The following is a 17,572-nucleotide window of genomic DNA, read 5'->3' as shown; positions in this document are numbered from 1 at the left end:
ACCCCCCTCCTTGGCCTGAGAGGCGTGTCTCTATCGGAATGTGTAACTGTACCCAGCAGCAGGGCTGCGAGGGGTGAGGACAGGTGCACACACCCTTTGCAGCTTGTTCCCTGGGGAAGCAAAGCTGCTGGTGAGCTCAGACCCCGGTGCAGAGGGGAACCTTGAGGGGCCAGCTGGTTACTCTCTGAGCAGGGTGCAAGGTGAGTGTATCTCCCTGGGGTTGCCCGGAGTTCTTTAAAAGTGGGTTTGGGGAAATACCTGAAGCATTCTGTCACTGCCTTTGTCAAGCTTCAGAGCAGTCCTGTGATGCAGTCGGTACAGTGACAGCTTCACTGTGGTCCTGTGATGTCTGCTGCAGTCGGTACAGTGACAGCTTCACTGTGGTCCTCTGCTGCAGTCGGTACAGTGACAGCTTCACTGTGGTCCTGTGATGCAGTCGGTACAGAGACAGCTTCACTGTGGTCCTCTGCTGCAGTCGGTACAGTGACAGCTTCACTGTGGTCCTCTGCTGCAGTCGGTACAGAGACAGCTTCACTGTGGTCCTGTGATGCAGTCGGTACAGAGACAGCTTCACTGTGGTCCTGTGATGCAGTCGGTACAGTGACAGCTTCACTGTGGTCCTGTGATGCAGTCGGTACAGTGACAGCTTCACTGTGGTCCTGTGATGCAGTCGGTACAGTGACAGCTTCACTGTGGTCCTCTGCTGCAGTCGGTACAGAGACAGCTTCACTGTGGTCCTGTGATGCAGTCAATACAGTGACAGCCCTGCTGTGAGCACTTTTGCCCCTCCCTAAGAAAAGTTGCCTTTAACCTGCAGGCATGGTAAGATCTGGAGGCGATACTGAGCAGCTCTGGAAAATGAGTGGTTGAAACATCCCCTTCCATCAGCAGCAGTGGAAAGGCAGGAAGAGCTGTGCTCACTCCTCCGTGGCTGCGAACCCCGTCCCTGATGTAAATAAGAACATTTACTTGATGAGGATTTCACAAAAGAATGCATGTGAAACACTGACATGTTGACTGGCATTCAGTAAGCACTGAAGTGTGTGTGGTGCCAGGGAGGAACCCAGGGCCTGGCATACATAGGGCAGGCAAATGAATGAATCATGCCCTTTACCTATTATTTTTATGTACTCATTTTTAACAATTTAAAAAATCTTTTGAAGTTTTTAGATTTGTTTATGTTCTGTGTATGAATGTTTAGTCTTCATGTATTTATGTACCACATATGTGCAGTGACAGCACGCTGTGAGCACTTTTGCCCCTCCCTAAGAAAAGGTCAGAAAAGGGGTCAGGTCTCCTGGACTTCTGGGTGCCATGGGGGTGCCCTCTGGAAGAACAATAAGCGCTGTAAGCACTCCAGCACCCTGGCATTTCTCTTTAAGATTTATTCACTCTGAATACAGTGTTCTCCTACAGCCAGAGGGCACCAGATCTCAATGCAGATGACTGTGAGCCACCATGTGGATGCTGGGAATTGAACTCAGGACCTCTGGAAGAGCAGTCTGTGCTCTTAACCTCTGAGCCATCTCTCCAGCCCGCTCCCTGGCATTTTTAAAAGGTTTATTCTTTTATTACTTTGTGTGTGTGTGTGTGTGTGTGTGTGTGTGTGTGTGTGTGTGTGTGTGTGTGTGTGTGTGCGTGCGCGCTTAGGCCAGAGGCCTTGGATGCTGGAGCTGGAGTTACAGGTAGTTTTGAGCCAGTGTGGTGGATGCTAGGAATCAAATTTAGGTCCCCTGCCAAAGCAGTGCATAGTCCTAACTGTAAGCCCTGTTCACTGGTTAGTCAAAGCAGTGCATAGTCCTAACTGTAAGCCCTGTTCACTGGTTATTCAACGACAGGTGGCTGCAGTGGTTCAGGAGCAAGAGGCTGAAGGAGCTCAGTGGTTATACACTCTGTCCTTCAGGGCCCTGTGTGGTGACTCAGGGCCGAGAAGCCCTCCCCTTCCCTCCCTTCCTCCCTCCCTCCCTCCCTCCCTCCCTCCCTCCCTCCCTCCCTCCCTCCCTCCCATCCTCCTTTCTTTTCTTTCTTCCCTTTCTTCCCCCCCCTCTGTAGCTTTGGCCATCCTGGAACTCGCTCTGTAGACCAGACTGGCCTTGAACTCACAGAGATCCCCCTGCCTCTGCCTCCTGAGTGCTCGGGTTAAAGGTGTGTACCACCACCACCCAACTGCTGTTTCTTCACCAAGATGCCTTTATCTTATATCCTGGGGGGGGGTAGCAGAAGGTGAAGAAGGCCTGTGTCCCAAAACCCCAACTCAGCTGAGAGAATGAGGTTGTAGGTAGAATGGAATTAAAACCCTCAGGTCATCCTACATGAGCTGGACCAGAAGGCTTCGGAAGGGCCCTTACCACCTTCAGCCTCTGCAGGTCAGGCCTTGCCTTCAGAAGTATTTGTAGCTTATGTTGTGTTGTTATTTCTAGCATTTCTGTTCCTGACAGTCCTGTATTGGAGTCTTGTAAAGCCAGCTGCCTGCAGGTGCCTTGGTGATAACCTGTGGGTTCCAGGGTTGAACTCAGACTGTCAGGCTTGCACACCAAGTACTCCCTGGCTGCTGAGCTCTTGTTTACTGAGAGCACCCTGGTTCAAAGACGTGAAGGGAGACACAAGGTCCTGTCTTCCCCGACCTTATGAGTTGTCCTCAGATGTTAGAAAAGCCACTGGAAGTGGGGTTTGTTCAAATGTGGATTGCGTGGATTCTTATGGGGCCCAGGGATAGTATTTCTCTTCAGTTGTCCCAGATGTTTATAACCTGGATTGTTTCTGGCTACACCTGAGAGACTCTGGCCTCTAGAGTTTAGTGACGAGACAGTGTGCTGAGACTATGGAGTGAAACTGCTGAATCAGGCCAGTTGAGTGGACATGCTAGGCTTTCCTGAGATAGTCTCTGGGCTGAGCCTCGACGATGGATCAATAGTTTCCCAGGCATCTGAGCTGGGAGGGGAACATTCTAGACAGATCAGATGGGGCGGTGCCTTCACTTTCTCCTGCAGACAAGACGAGAAACCCCCTTTCCTGCAAATCTTGGGATTGAGTTTACCTGATGTAAAACAACCCCTAGGCTTGCAGGTATCTTTCTTTATAGAAGAGGAGGGACACAGTAGGGGCCTTCATCAAGACACATGACTTCAGTGTCCGTGAAGAGCAAGTAAGCCACAGAATGTATGAATTTTTTTCCACACAAAGGACAGTAAGATGGCTCATTAGAAGCTACAGTGTTGACCAGAGAACAATCGTACAGTGTTTAGATGAGCTGGAGTGTGGAAACTTCCTGGACATGCTGCCGTGCACCAGATTTTAAACATGGCACTTAGTTAGGCACACTGTGCCTTTGTTATCTCTCAAGATCAGAAAACACGTTTTCTGAAAGAGAAAATGTAGCATCTATCCACCCGGGAGGGCAGAGTGCTGATTTTCGGAGAACAATATTACAGCAGCAGGTGCTCAGCCCACAGACTGGAATGGGTTCTGTTCGTGAGTGAGGTAGGAGGTGCTGCTTGGTAATACTGGACGGTTCTTAAGATCAGCATTGTCTGCCTGAAAAGTATTGCGCAGGTATAGCTCCAAGCACGTTACGGATACAAAGAGGTGTGTCAGTCTCTCCCGGTCTCGTGAGGGTCACATCTCAGCTAGACAGCGCATGGGTAATGGAGAGAGGGGTCAGTGCTTCCTCACATGACATTGAAGGGGACAGGTGGCACAGAAATTCACAGGTGTGACAAGATGACCCCATAGTGTCAGCTGTCGCACAGTAGATGCTATTAAGTGTATAGGTGACTAGTTGTTCTAGTCAGTGGAGTACAGGCTAGACCCTTGGAGACACTAATTCAGACACTGTCTTACTTCTATGGGAAAGGCCCACTGTGCTCCAAAATTGTGTACATCACGGTGGGAAGGCTGTATCCTCTAACTCTGGAAATAGTCAGTAGTGGAATTGAAAACAGTTCTTCAAACTTTCTTGGAATCTTTTGCCCATGTTGAAATTTGTCATGACAAGAGGCATAGGAGGCCAACCCCTGGCCTAAGGGACTATTTGTGACCTTTTTTAGAAAGTTGAAATGGGGGTGGTATCTTGTTGTCTTGACCCCTTAATGCTTCCGCCTTGGCCTCTTTTGTAGCAGGACTGTGTAGGCGGCCGTCACTGTCCTCAGCTGTTGTTTGCATTGTCCAGTGACGGGATCTTCATGCCCTCCTTGGTCCAGTGCTATATGGACTAGACAAGCCCAGTGCTGAGCGGTTCCTCTGTGGGCGTGGCAGTGAGTGGCCTTAGGGCCTGAGGAGGCGCCTCCCTGGCTGTTTCTTAGAGCAGCTGCCTCACACCTGCCTGGCTTTGGTTCCTAAAACAAAACACAACAAAAAAGCGACTTTAGTGTCAACACAAACTCTGAAAAGGCAGTGATGGCTCCAGGCCAGTCTTCAGGGTGAGAGCTCTGGCTGGGGATAAGGAAGTGGTACTCGGTCAACCTCTGGGCAACATTTATTTGGGGGATAGTATCTATTACTTCAGGGTCACCACCCACATGTGAGAGGTCTTATCTCCATATTGCCAAAAGGAGACTGGAAATACAGAGGTCTGTGTACCCAGCATACAGATGGGCATAGTGTTTAATGACTCTTTCCCATGTCACTCTGTCTTGGTGCTGCATCCTTCTGCCTGCTCTGCTCTGCAGGGGACCAGGCTCTGACCCCTAGTCACCCTGACCCTTATAAGTCTGTGAGGTTCAGGGCAAATTAAGCAAGGTCCAGCTTGGAGGGGACCTAGCTGTATATAATGCAGCAGCCACCAAGGTGACACTTGTTTGTACCATCAGAGACTGAGCCAGAATGCAATCTTGCGAAAGCCAGGGGTAGACCCCTGCTCTGTCCCACCGTGGGAGGTGAGGAAGCCCTGTTTCCCGAACCCGCCTAGGCTAAAGTTTGAAGCCATCTCTGTAGAAAGAGGCCGAGCTTCTAGAGGGGTGTGACTTGTGACATCATCTGTGATGAGAATGAGTAGGAAGGACAGGACCTAGTAGACAAGGACCCTATCTGTTGATGCTGACCTTGACTTTTCTCCGGGACAGAGCCGAAGAGACAGTCACTTCCTCTGGTGGTCACTCTTGAGTTTGATCCACCCCTTTTCCTTGAAGCAGGTTGGTTTTTTAGAATCCTAATTTGGTTGTATTAAAAACAATGTAAAATTCCTTGTCTTGTGGAAATGTCTTCTCGTCTCTTAGCAGACTTCGCTGGTCTTTTAATTCTCCGTCTCTCCACATCTTACTGTTGGCTGCTGATCTGTAAGCAGGCTGAAACAATCCTGGGTGCTGACCGCTGTGATGGTGTCTGTGTCCTCTACTGCTTTTGGGGCAGAGTTTGAACCCTGAACCTCACAGGAGACTTCTGTTGCTGGGAATAGTGATTCAGTCCTTCAAGGTGACTGCTGGGCACATGATCCCAGGAAGCTGAGGCAGGAGAATTGGAAGTTGGAAATTAGTCTTGACTATGTAGTGAGCCGAAGGCCAGCCTGGGCTATATGACAAGACTCTGTCTCAACAAAGAAAGGAAATAGTGCTATATTTTGTATTTCTCTAATCAGTGTTCTCTTTTATTATATACATAGCATTGTAGATTAATGTGTATATCAATATATTGAAATGTATTATGCATTGTACTTAAAAATACATAAAGAAGCCAGGCGTTGGTGGCGCACGCCTTTAATCCCAGCACTCGGGAGGCAGAGGCAGGCGGATCTCTGTGAGTTCGAGGCCAGCCTGGTCTACAGAGCGAGTTCCAGGACAGCCTCCAAAACAATACAGAGAAACCCTGTCTCAAAAAAACCAAAACCAAAATCATAAAGAGCTATATCCTTGACATTCTCTGTGTCCATTACAGGGAGCTTTGAGCCGTGGATAAAAACATATTTAAGAATTAAAAATAAATCCTGGTCAGTGACTTAATTCTACATCATTTGTTCACCTACCAGAGAAGAGCATCCCACAGGCACACACAGCCTGAAAGGCTGTTTGCTTTTCAGATGGCTGGAGTGTGGTGCTGGCTTCTTTCCTGGAAGGGGTGCAGGGTCTGCTAGACTGTGTCCACCTAAGGGGCGCAGGGTCTGCCAGATCGTGTCCATCTAAGGGAGCAGGGTTCCTAGACTGTGTCCATCTAAGTGGCACAGGGATTCTAGACTATGTCCCTCCAAGTGGTGTAGGGTCTCTAGACTGTGTCCATCTAAGTGGCACAGGGATTCTAGACTATGTCCCTCTAAGTGGTGTAGGGTCTCTAGACTGTGTCCATCTAAGTGGCACAGGGATTCTAGACTATGTCCCTCCAAGTGGTGTAGGGTCTCTAGACTGTGTCCATCTAAGTGGCACAGGGATTCTAGACTATGTCCCTCTAAGTGGTGTAGGGTCTCAAGACTGTGTCCATCTAAGTGGCACAGGGATTCTAGACTATGTCCCTCCAAGTGGCGTAGGGTCTCTAGACTGTGTCCATCTAAGTGGCACAGGGATTCTAGACTATGTCCCTCCAAGTGGTGTAGGGTCTCTAGACTGTGTCCATCTAAGGCCCTGCTTCCCTCCAGCTCTGTGTTTGCTATTGTCTGGTTCTTTTGCCCAACATGCGATTCCAGAGGCTCCCACTGAGCTGTGATGCAAGGTCGCAGTCTTGGTTTTAGATAGCGCCTAACTTGTTAGTGTGTGGTTTTCAGTCAAGGGTTTGGAAATCCTGGTTACCCTCCGACCGCAAATACTCATGACATCCTACCCTGGGCATGGCTCTGCAGTATCATAGGAAGGCCTGGGATCTGCTGGGGCAGGCGTGGAGTGTGCAGCCACCCTGCCACTCCTGAGTGAGTGAGGCTGCCGCCCCTGAGTGAGTGAGGCTGCCACCCCTGAGTGAGTGAGGCTGCCGCCCCTGAGTGACTGAGGCTCTGAATTTTTGGGCCAGTCTTAAATTGTGCTGGGTTACAGTACACCTCGCTTGGCCAGAGAGCCAGAGGCTTATTTCTCACCCCTCTGGGAAATGAGCTCTCTAGACTTTTAACCTTGGGAGGTTCTCCTCGGGCTGCTGCAGGAGGGGCCAAGAGTGTGGGGTGGGGATGGGTGGGATGGGGTTGTTGTTCTGAGGACGTTTTAATTCCACAGTTCTCAAGTCCAGGGCTTTCTGATGGGTTTTTGTTAGAGTAGATGACTTGCGATACTGACCTCAGTCTTACCCCACAGTTCACAGATCACGGAATCCATAAGCCAATCAGGAACAAGACCAAATAGAGCATAGTTAACATGGTTTGTCTAGAACAGTGTTCTGTAAGTAGGGACGGTTTTAGTGTGGTGGTGGTGGTGGTGGTGGCGGTGGTGGCCTATTGCAGGTAAATGAGTCTGAAGCCAGTGTGATCTATAGATTGAGTTCTAGATCAACCAGGCCTACACAGAGAAACTGTCTCGAAAACAAAACAACAATAACAAAAACAAATTGGGGATAGGGGTGCGTAGGTGTGTGCATGAGTGTGTGACACACACACACACACACACCATGGGCACCCATGACATTGGGCAATGTCTAGACCTATTGGCTGATTCTGGACTCCGTGGTGACGACATGGAGATCCCTAGAGTAGAAACTCCTGACTCCATCTGATGCTGTTCTGAGGGATGGGTGTCCTGGGTCTTAGAGAGGAGGGCTTGCTGTGCAGTTAGGGCTGGCTTTGAACTCATAGTCCTCCTGTCTCAGTCTCTCCAGTGCTGGGATTGTAGACCTGTATCACTGTGCCTGGAATGGCTGATGTAATAAAGGGAAGGTAGGCGTACTTTTCCCTTGCTTCCAAAGCCTCCTGTGTTTATGACCTGCCCAAAGACTTGGAGTCTTACATCTGATTGCCCCTTCAGTCAGCAGGGACCATGACTCATCAAGGACAGATAGTCATTTTCTGCATGTGAGAAGGAGATAATACCAGTCCCCCCTTTATTTTTTTACGACAGGGTTTCTCTGTGTAGCCCTGGTTGAACTAGCTCTTGTAGACCAGGGTGGCCTCGGACTCACTGAGAACTACCTGCCTCTGCCTCCCAAATGCTGGGATTAAAGGTGTGTGCCACCACTACCCAGATTAATACCAAACCCTTCTAGATTTGAAATCTCACTTCTTACCCTGTGTGATATGGGCATCAGTTCCCTGGCAGGATCAGATCTCACTCTTGTCCAGATAACTCACAGCTTACACATCAGGTGGCAGTTACTTTATTTATTTAATTAATTAATTTATTTTTGGTGTTTCGAGACAGGGTTTCTCTGTATTGTTTTGGAACTCACTCTGTCCTGGAACTCACTCTTTAGACCAGGCTGGCCTTGAACTCACAGAGATCCACCTGCCTCTGCCTTTTGAGTGCAAAATATATTTTGGAAATTTTCATTTTTATTATTTAAATGTGTGTGTGTGTGTGTGTGTGTGTGTGAGAGAGAGAGAGAGAGAGAGAGAGAGAGAGAGAGTGTGTGTGTGTCTGTGTGTGTGTGTGTGTGTGTGTGTGTGTACAGGTGCCTGCAGGGGCCACAAGAAGGATTGCATTGGTTCCTGTGAAACTGGGTCGCTAGTGACTGTGAGCCACATGATGAGGGTGCTGGGAATTGAACCCTGGTCCTTCAGGAAGAGCAGCAAGCATCCTACCTGTGTTTATATTCTTATGTGGATATTTCTTATTTTAAAATGCTCCCTCCCTCCCTTCCCCTCTTTTTTAAATGAAGACAGGGCCGGGATGGCGGCTCAGACAGTCTCCTAGCACCTGTGTGAAAAGCTGCTCTTCCGAAGGACCCAGGTTCTATTCCCAACACCACAACCTCCTCTGACCTCTGCAGGCACCAGGCACGCACATGGTGCACAAACATATGTACATACATGTATGTAGGCAAAACAATTGTATACATAAGACGGATATAAACAATTTAAAAAGAAAAAGATAGTTACCTGGAGAGGTCAGAAGTAGACAATGAGGGCTGGAGAGATGGCTCAGAGGTTAAGAGCACTGTCTGCTCTTCCAGAGGTCCTGAGTTCAGTTCCCAGCAACCACATGGTGACTTACACCAGTCTGTATTGAGATCTGGTGCCCTCTTCTGGCCTGCAGCAGACAGAATAATATATATATTAAAAACATTAAAAAAAAGACAATGAGCAACTACCCTTGCCCGCACCCCTGCCTGCACCCCTGCCCTCGCCCCTGCTGATTTCAACCCTCTGTACTATGTGAGCCCTATTGAAGGAATCATACTTCTCAGTGACTTGTGGCGGAAGAGGCTGGTGAGGTGGGGTTTCTGGGGTACCTTGAGTTGGGCTGCCTTTCCTTCTAGGGGTCCCCAGGAATGGAAGAGTGATCCAATGATCTGGTACCCTGCAGCCAGCAGCCAGACAGAGTCCTTGGGGCCGAACTCCCTAGGGGTGATGGGGAGGGGGCTTACCAAGTGGACTCTAACCTTGGGGTGTGTTGCAGCTTCGGGTTTTCTCTGGGATTTTCCTCTAGGGTCAGGTGACTCTTTGTACAGTTGTTGTCCAGATTCCTAATAGCAACACAGGAAATTGATTTTAATCTCCAAGTGCAGCTCCGTTTGGGGGCTGTTTAATGAGGAGGCAGGTGTAATGTGGCTTCAGAAGCAGTATTGGCCAGGTGGGAGTGTGCCTAATGAATGTGTCACTTATTTTTACAGAGTATGCTTTATTGTGTGTTTTATGGAATGGGACAGACGGTAAATAAGTCTGAGTCCGTACTCTTGTGGGTAGTTGTTGGGAATGTTTGGGATCCCAGAAAGAGCCTGAGTCCTCATCTGTTATGAAAGCATGGGCTGATTATTGTATGCTTATTGTATATCCAAGATAGCGAGTCTCAAACTTGCAAATATGTGACATGCATAACCCAGGGAGGGTTTTTATTTACTTTTTGAAGTTTTTATTTTTTAATTTTGTGAGTATAAGTGTTCTGCCTCCATGTATGTTTGAGCATAACATATGTGCCTGGTACCCACTGAGGCCAGACACAGTTGTGAGCTGCCATGTGGGTGTTGAGAATCCAACCCCGAACCTCTTTAAGAGCAACAAGTGCTCGTAACAGTCTGGCCATCTCTCCAGCCCCTTATTGCCAGAGACCTGCCCCAGTGGGGTTCAGCACTCTCCTGAATGCATTCGTCCCTGGCTCCAGGCTTTGACTTTCCCCACGAGAGGACTTTGTATCCAGAGAGTGGGACTGAGCCAGAGCCCTTGAGGGGTGGCACACAGGTCAGATGAGCTGTGGGATTGAGTCCTATCAGGTGGGTTTGCTCCCTCTGTTGGGGGACTTGCCCATTTAGCTCAGGCTGTTTGTTCTTTTGGGAAAATGCCGAGCTCACCAAGCAGCTTAGAAACCCGTTCTCTCCATGCAGTGCAAGTACAAGGCTGAGTCTTGGGTAACGTCTAGCAGTGGCTCACCCTATCAGGAAGGATGAAATTTACCTCCGGCTAGCAGAGCTCAAAAAGTAATTTCCAGGCCTGGTACATATGGTGTAGGATATGTATACAGTCTCGCTATGGAAGAAAGGAAGATTAGGCTATTATGTGAGAACCAACGGGCCAGGAACCCCACTTGCTTATTCATTCTGGCCTGTTCAAAATGCCCCCCAGGCAGATTCCCACTCTCCCTTTAGCCCCCCCAGGCAGATTCCCACTCTCCCTTTAGCCCCCCAGGCAGATTCCCACTCTCCCTTTAGCCCCCCAGGCAGATTCCCACTCTCCCTTTAGCCCCCCAGGCAGATTCCCACTCTCCCTTTAGCCCCCCCAGGCAGATTCCCACTCTCCCTTTAGCCCCCCCAGGCAGATTCCCACTCTCCCTTTAGCCCTCTGCATAGCCTTAAATTTGCATCCCTTTATATTTGGGATTGATGATACCATCTTAACTCTCTGGTTGTTAAACACACAGTGTGGTGGCACACATCTTTAATCCACACAGTTGAGAGATAGAGGCAAGTGGGTCTCTGTGAGTTCAAGGCTAGCCTGGTCTACCACATGAGTTCTAGGACTATAGAGATACAGTCGCAATCCATCCCCCCAAAACCCCCACCAGGTAAACTGGTATGGCTTCAGAGAATAATTTTCTTAAACACGTACGGAGTTTTTTTTCTGAGGACCTGAAGAGCTGGCCCTGAAGGTCCTGCATTTTCAGGATTTGGCGTGTTCTCGTTCCACATCTGTCTTGTGGAAACTTTGTTCTCCTTTGGTTTCTGTCCCTAAATCAGGAGACCTCTGTACTAGTGGGTATGCAGTGCTAGAGTTGGTCTGTTTTCTAGAGGGCCATTCCTACGTTCAAGAATGGAAGAAAAAGTGATTTTACTGTTTGCTGGGCAGTTGGAAAGTAAAAGTGAGAGTTTCAAAAATACTTTGTACGTCTTACTTGCTGGGGGCCATTCTGATTGCCGTATCATTAATTTGTGCTGCCAAAACAAGCATCAGCCACCAGCTCTCCTTTGGTAATATTCTTTTCTCACGGTATATTCTTTCTTTTGGGCTGTAATTATTTGAAACCTCAAGATTGGATTTTGTGTGTGTCCACGTGCAGGTGCACAAATCTGCAAGGGTGTGTGTGTGCGCACGTGCGCGTGCATGTATGTGCAGGTTGGTACACAAATCTACAAGGGTGTGCATATATGAGAGAGAGAGAGAGAGAGAGAGAGAGAGAGAGAGAGAGAGAGAGAGAGAGAGAGAGAGAGAGAGAGAGAGAGAGAGAGAGAGAGAGAGAGAGAGAATGGAGCCAGAGGACAACCTTGGACAATCTTTTATGGGTACTATCCCCTTCCCTTTTGAGATAGATCTCTGGCCTAGAACTCCCCAGGAGGCTAGGCTGCAGAGCTGCAGAGCCCGGGATCCACTTGTCTCTGTTCCCCAGGCCTGGGATTACAAGCGCCCACCCTCTCAGACCTGGTGGATCTGCAGATTGCACTCAGGTCTTCATTCTTGCAAGGTCCCTTACCTGCTGAGCCTCTCCTTACACTCCTTCCTAACCTATGTCTTGCCTCCCTCCCTCCTTTCTTCCCTCTCTCCGTTCCTCCCTTCCTCCCTTTCATGTTTCCTTCTGTCTTGTTCTTAGAAAGGGTCTTACCCTGTACCTCAGGGGAGTTTTGCACTCATGGTGATCCTCCTGCCTCAGCTTCCTGAGTTCTGGGATTAGAGGTGTAAGTGGCAGCACCTGGCTAAAACCTCATAGTCTTATCTGAGCACTCTGTTATCATAAGTTCTTTTTCCTCCAGCTGGTATTATCCTGTTATTTGTTGGATTTTCCAAGTCTTGTTTATGATGGATCATGGTTTTACATATTTCTTATTTTAGTTGCAAATTATCTTCAATAGAGCCTTATTTGTGGGACTCCTTACTGTCTGTCTGTCTTAGTCAGGATTTCTGCAACTGTGACAAATTCCATGACAAAAAGCAGTTTGGGGAGGAGAAGGTTTATTCCAGATCACAGCTCCACGTGGCAGCCCATCATGGAGGGAAGTTAGGGCAGGGATTGACACAGAAGCTGCGGAGATGTCAGAGTGTGGAACTAGCTACTGTTAACTATAGAGGTCTGTACAGAGACCAGACAGGAAGTGATAAGGCGGGGCAGAGAGAGGAGTTAGCCCCCTTTGGATGAAGGAACTGAAGAGGCAGGAAGCAACTGGCGGCTGCCCCTTGTTCTCTGATGTCTCATGTTCTTACCCCAATATTTGACTCCCTGTTTTTTATTGATAAGATAATTTAGGTTTGCGCTTTATCTGGCGATCCACATTGGGTGCCGTATGTAAATGGACATTTCCTGCTCTGACGGCCCTGTCCCAAATAACCACTCAGAGGCTTAATATTACTTACTAATGTTCAGCTGATAGCTTAGGCTTGCTACTAGTTAACTCTTACAGTCAAATTAACCCATAATTCTTATCTATGTTTAGCCACGTGACTTGGTACCTGTTCTCAGTAGGCATTCTCATCTCTGTTTTTGGGTGACTCTATGACTCCACCCTTTCTTCTCAGAATTCTTCTAGCTTGGCGCTCGCAGTCAATATCTTCTTTCCCAGCTATTAGCCAATCAGTTTCTTATTAGCAAATGAGAGTAATACATATTCATGGTGTGGAAAAGGGCTGTTCCACAGCATGGAGGGATGCTGTTTACTGGCTTGCTCCCATGGCTTGCTCAACCTGCCTTCTTACAGCATCCAGGACACTCAGTCCAGGGGTGGCAATGCTCACGGTGAGTTGGACGCCTTAGTCATAGGTTAAGAAAAAGCACTGCAGTCTTGCCCACAGACCAATCTGGTGGCAACATTTTCTGACGTGGCTTCCAGAATGACTCTAGCTTATGTCAAATTGACATAAAACCAGGCAGCACAATTGACCCTTTGTCACCTTGGCACACAAACACATTCAACTAGGACCTTTTTTTCCCATTTCTCCCCAAGATGACATGTTAGCATCACCATGCAAAACACTGTGCTTCTGAATGAGACTTCTTTGGGGTTTTATATTTCTTTTGCCAGATGTCACAGGGCTGGTGCTAGCCTGGGAACTGTCCCTTGCAACCCATCAGAAGTCAATTCTCTCCTTCCACCACGTAGGTCCTGGGGATTAACTCAGGCTGTCAGCTTGGCAGCAAGCACCTTTGCCCACCAAGCCACCTTGCTAGCCCAAGGACACATTTTCTTTCAGAGACACGGTCTCACTGTGTCGCAGGACTCATGCCTCTGCTTCCTGGCGTTCCTTGCTGCTGGGATTAGGCAAACACCACCATGCTCGGCCCTGAAACCATTTTTATTACATTTCTAGTTTGATGATTTTCAGATCATATAGATAGTGCAGGTCAAGTCTCTTGTTAGTTTGGGAGAAGGCCCCATGATCATGGATTTTTTTAGAGGAAATTTTCCCTGTCTCTATTCAGATCTTTTTCATTACCACTTTGTACTAATGACTCTTTCATCTTTTCTGATCTGTATTTTCCCTTTGAGGGGCCCATCTTTTTGTGATTTGCTTTGTTTTTAGACAGGGTCTTACTATGTAGTCTTGCCTGTCCTGGAATTTGCTATGTAGACCATACTGACCTTGAACTCACAGAGATCCACCAGCTTGTGCCTCCCGAGTGCTGGGATTAAAGGTGTGTGCCACCATGCTCAGTGGGTCTCATCTTTGTATGTTAGGGCTCAGTTTCACCTCCCTGTTTCAGACTGACCCCAAATCATCAAACTAACTCACTTTGCAGGGCAACTAGAAAAGTCCTCATTTCTGGTGTGGTTTCTAGTTTCCCTCTATAACTTTTGGTTTCTGGAGATCTTCCTTGCAGACTTAGCTATCTAATTAAAACACTATTGTTATATAGCCAGCATTTCATAGAAGAACTTTTGCCTGCCTGTCCTTACTGTCCCATTCGTTTGTGTGTCACCCCACACATTACCTGGCATTTGGTGCATAACTGGGGTGGGCAGGGGGATGAAAAATTCCACTAGAAGTTTATTCTCTGTGCAGGGGGGAGCCAAAAGTGGGCACTCCCATGTCCCTCCCATCAGACAGCCAAGAGAGCTGGTGTTCTGTATACTCTAACACCCAGTAAAGGCCTTCAATTTCCCTGTTTTTCACTCTTAACCTTTAAAACTTCAGTATTTTCCTAAGGATGTGATGACGACGTTGGCATCGGCCAGTTGCTCCCAGGGTTTTCCATCCCCATAAACTGCCAAATTAAAAGCATGCCTAAAGAATCATCACTGCCCAGTGTCTCTTCCTATGCTAGCATTGAGAGAGTTCTCATGTTGATTAAATTGACCTTTACAGTGGCTCAGCTAAGAATAGCAACCACGAGACATGGAAACTGCTAAGGACCTCGTTAGTCCCACAACTTCTGCTGCCGCTGAAGAAATGAGATGATTTCTCGCTTATGTGCAAAAGATACACTGTTCAGCCTTTTCCCGTTGTCAGAGTGTGCTTGCCAGGCCCGTGTTGGCCTTGGTTACTTCTTCATGCCTCTCTGTTTTGCTTGGTGTCTCCTGGAGCTGGTCACAGCGTGTGGTGCCAGGGCTGTGCACGTGGCCATGGAACAGGGATGGCTAATTCACGACTGCTGTCCTTAAGGCGAAGGCCTCGGTGTTACAGCAGTTCCTGAGAATGTGTATGTCTGCGCACCATGTGTGCAGTGCCCATTGAGGCCAGAAGGGGGCAGGGGAGCTCCTGGCACTGGAGTTACAAATGGTTGAGACACGGCATGGATGCTTAGAATTGACCCTGTCCTTTAGAAGAGCAGCCAGTGCTCCTAACCACAAAGCCATCTCCCCAGCCCCGAGCACCTAGGTCTTACAGGTGCTTGTTTGTTTGTTTTTTTTTGTTTTTTGTTTTTTGTTTTTCGAGACAGGGTTTCTCTGTAGCTTTGGAGGCTGTCCTGAAGCTCACTTTGTAGACCAGGCTGGCCTTGAACTCACAGAGATCCGCCTGCCTCTGCCTCCCGAGTGCTGGGATTAAAGTTACAGTTCCTTTTTGATGCGCTTCGTGTCTCTTACCGCGTTTTCTTTCTTTTCTTTACTGTGTGGACTTTCAGGCGTCCTTCCAGGAGAGGGTGTCTGTAGATTCTTCCTTTTGATGTTTTGTTTTTATTTTATGTATTTGGGTTAAGTATGTCTGTGCCTGCAGTATCTGAGCTGGGTGATGGTACTTTAAAAATGTCTGTCTGTCCATGTGTCTGTCTTCTCCCTGTATTGTTAGGCCCTGGCTCACCTAAGCTCCCCACCTTTCCAGTCATCTAGCCGACGAAGCTTGCTCACAGCATTTTATACTGGAACATTCTTCTTGTGCCTTTCCTGTAGTTGCTTGCTTTCTAATCATCCTCTTCATCCCAAGTGAAGCCCAGGAGCCCAGGCTGTCTGGGCTTGGCCTTCCCGTCTGTACACTCCATTGCTGTTACCCCTGTGTGATTGTCCCATTGCCCTTTATTAGACTGCACGCCGGGGCGGGTGCGTGCGTGCGTGTGTGTATGTGTGTGTGTGTGTGTGTGTGTGTGTGTGTGTGTGTGTGTTCAGTTGCCCGTTGTGCTCCTCACTCCAGCTCAAGGCTGTTAGTAAATGCTGCAGAGGGGACAGGACCTTGCCCAAGCTGCAGAAAGGAATGGGGCCTTGCACGTGCAGTGGAAGGGAATGGGTGGGGCCTTGCACACGTTCCATCCCTCACTAGGGTCAACTACTACTGTTCTACTCTCTAATGCGTCAAACTGTGGCATTTTGAGCTCAGAAGGGAGGATCCCCAAACATGTCTCCCCTTCACACGGCTTGGTGTAGATGAAGTTCACTGTTCCCCAGGAGAAGTCTGCAAGAGCCGGGCCGTTGTCATCTACATCAAAGGTGAATCCTCGGCGCTTGTTTGGCTTGAGATTCTCACTCAGGCAGCTGAGGATGGAAATGTAGCAGAAGAGGCCTCGCTTATCCAGGGAGGCAGAATGGTGAAACACTCAGGGTCTGGAGGCATGTGAGCTTGATGGTTCACTTCTTGGCTTTGGGGCCTCAGTTCCCTCCTTTGAAGTCTCAATAAAGGACCGTGTGGAAAGTGTTTGGAACAGCACTGGCCCCTAATAGTGCTTGCCACAGCAGTTATGGTTTTGCTCAGCTTGCCCTGCCTTTGTGGAGAGAGATATGTGGCCGTCAGCTCATAGCGGCATGGGATGTCCTGGGATGGGAGAGGGAATGAGGAGACAAGGTTCCAGCCCTCAAGAAAATCCCAGTTCGTTCTCCAGTTTACCCTCTGGAAAAGGGGATGACAGACCTGCCATTCAAGCCTGGGCCTATACAGCATGTGTATGCTGTGCTCAAAGAGGCCTGGAGGGAAGCATGCAGAGCTCGGGGAGTGCTGGGAATTTTTCATAGTAGACCTTCCCATTGTGTGCTCCCCAGCTCCTCTTGTGTGTCAAGTGCCCGACGGGCCACAGCAGGCTGTCCTGGGTTTGTTAGTGCCAGGAGAGGACAGAGTGCTGTGCGGATGGTTATCCTGCTTAACAGTAGTCACAGCTCACAGACTCACGCTGATAGTAGCAGCCCCGGGGAAAGCAACTTTCCAAGGCTGCGTATTAAATAAAGCTTGCGTGGGAATGTGGCTTTGGACCCAGGCCCAGCAGACTCTTAACGACTTGAACTCTGGGTGCTGAACCCCCTCTCAGTGGTGGTCCATGCTGGGCTGCTGTTTACGGAAGGGCAACACTCCACACCGTCTTGGCTGTTGGCGTGAGTGAGAGGAGCCATGGATTTTGTGAACTCTTTGGCTTGTGGACGCTGTGTGGGATGCGGCAGTGGGTTTGAGGAAAACCAGACAGAACCTACACTTAGCATGCACAAGGCCTCAAGTGCCATCCCCCACACCCAAACCAACCAACCAACCAAAAAAAACCTTAAGACTGAAGATGGTCCAGGTCGTGCTGACTGGACTAGGGCAATCGTGTCGCTTGCCCGAAGCCTTGTTGCTCTCAAGTGGCAAGACTAAGGTGGAGTCTGAGCCTGCCAGGCTTCGTCCCCACGCAGGTCTGGCTGAAGGAGCCCATTTCTCATCCCATCTCCCCTGCTCACAGCCCTCGAGTCCACGCCGTCTTCCTTTCCT

At 48.8% G+C, this 17,572-nt stretch overlaps 1 protein-coding gene across 6 annotated transcripts in view; it reads left to right on the top strand.

The window, feature by feature from the left end:
* Wbp1l (WW domain binding protein 1 like) overlaps positions 1–17,572 on the top strand; it is a 61,322-nt gene that overhangs the window by 25,786 nt on the left and 17,964 nt on the right. Inside the window, exon 1 of one of the 6 annotated variants that reach the window (XM_040743412.1) lies at positions 64–200. The exons of the other annotated variants lie outside the window; for them this stretch is intronic. The gene's annotated coding sequence lies outside the window, so the exon portion shown is untranslated. Of the gene's footprint in view, positions 1–63; positions 201–17,572 lie in introns of those variants that run through there. 6 annotated transcript variants of the gene reach the window in all.

Source organism: Mesocricetus auratus, unplaced genomic scaffold, assembly GCF_017639785.1.
Source record: "Mesocricetus auratus isolate SY011 unplaced genomic scaffold, BCM_Maur_2.0 Super-Scaffold_4256, whole genome shotgun sequence".
NCBI classification, from domain to species: Eukaryota; Metazoa; Chordata; class Mammalia; order Rodentia; family Cricetidae; genus Mesocricetus; species Mesocricetus auratus.
The sequence above is the reverse complement of the archived record's forward strand: the minus strand, read 5'-3'. Positions and strand labels throughout refer to the sequence as shown.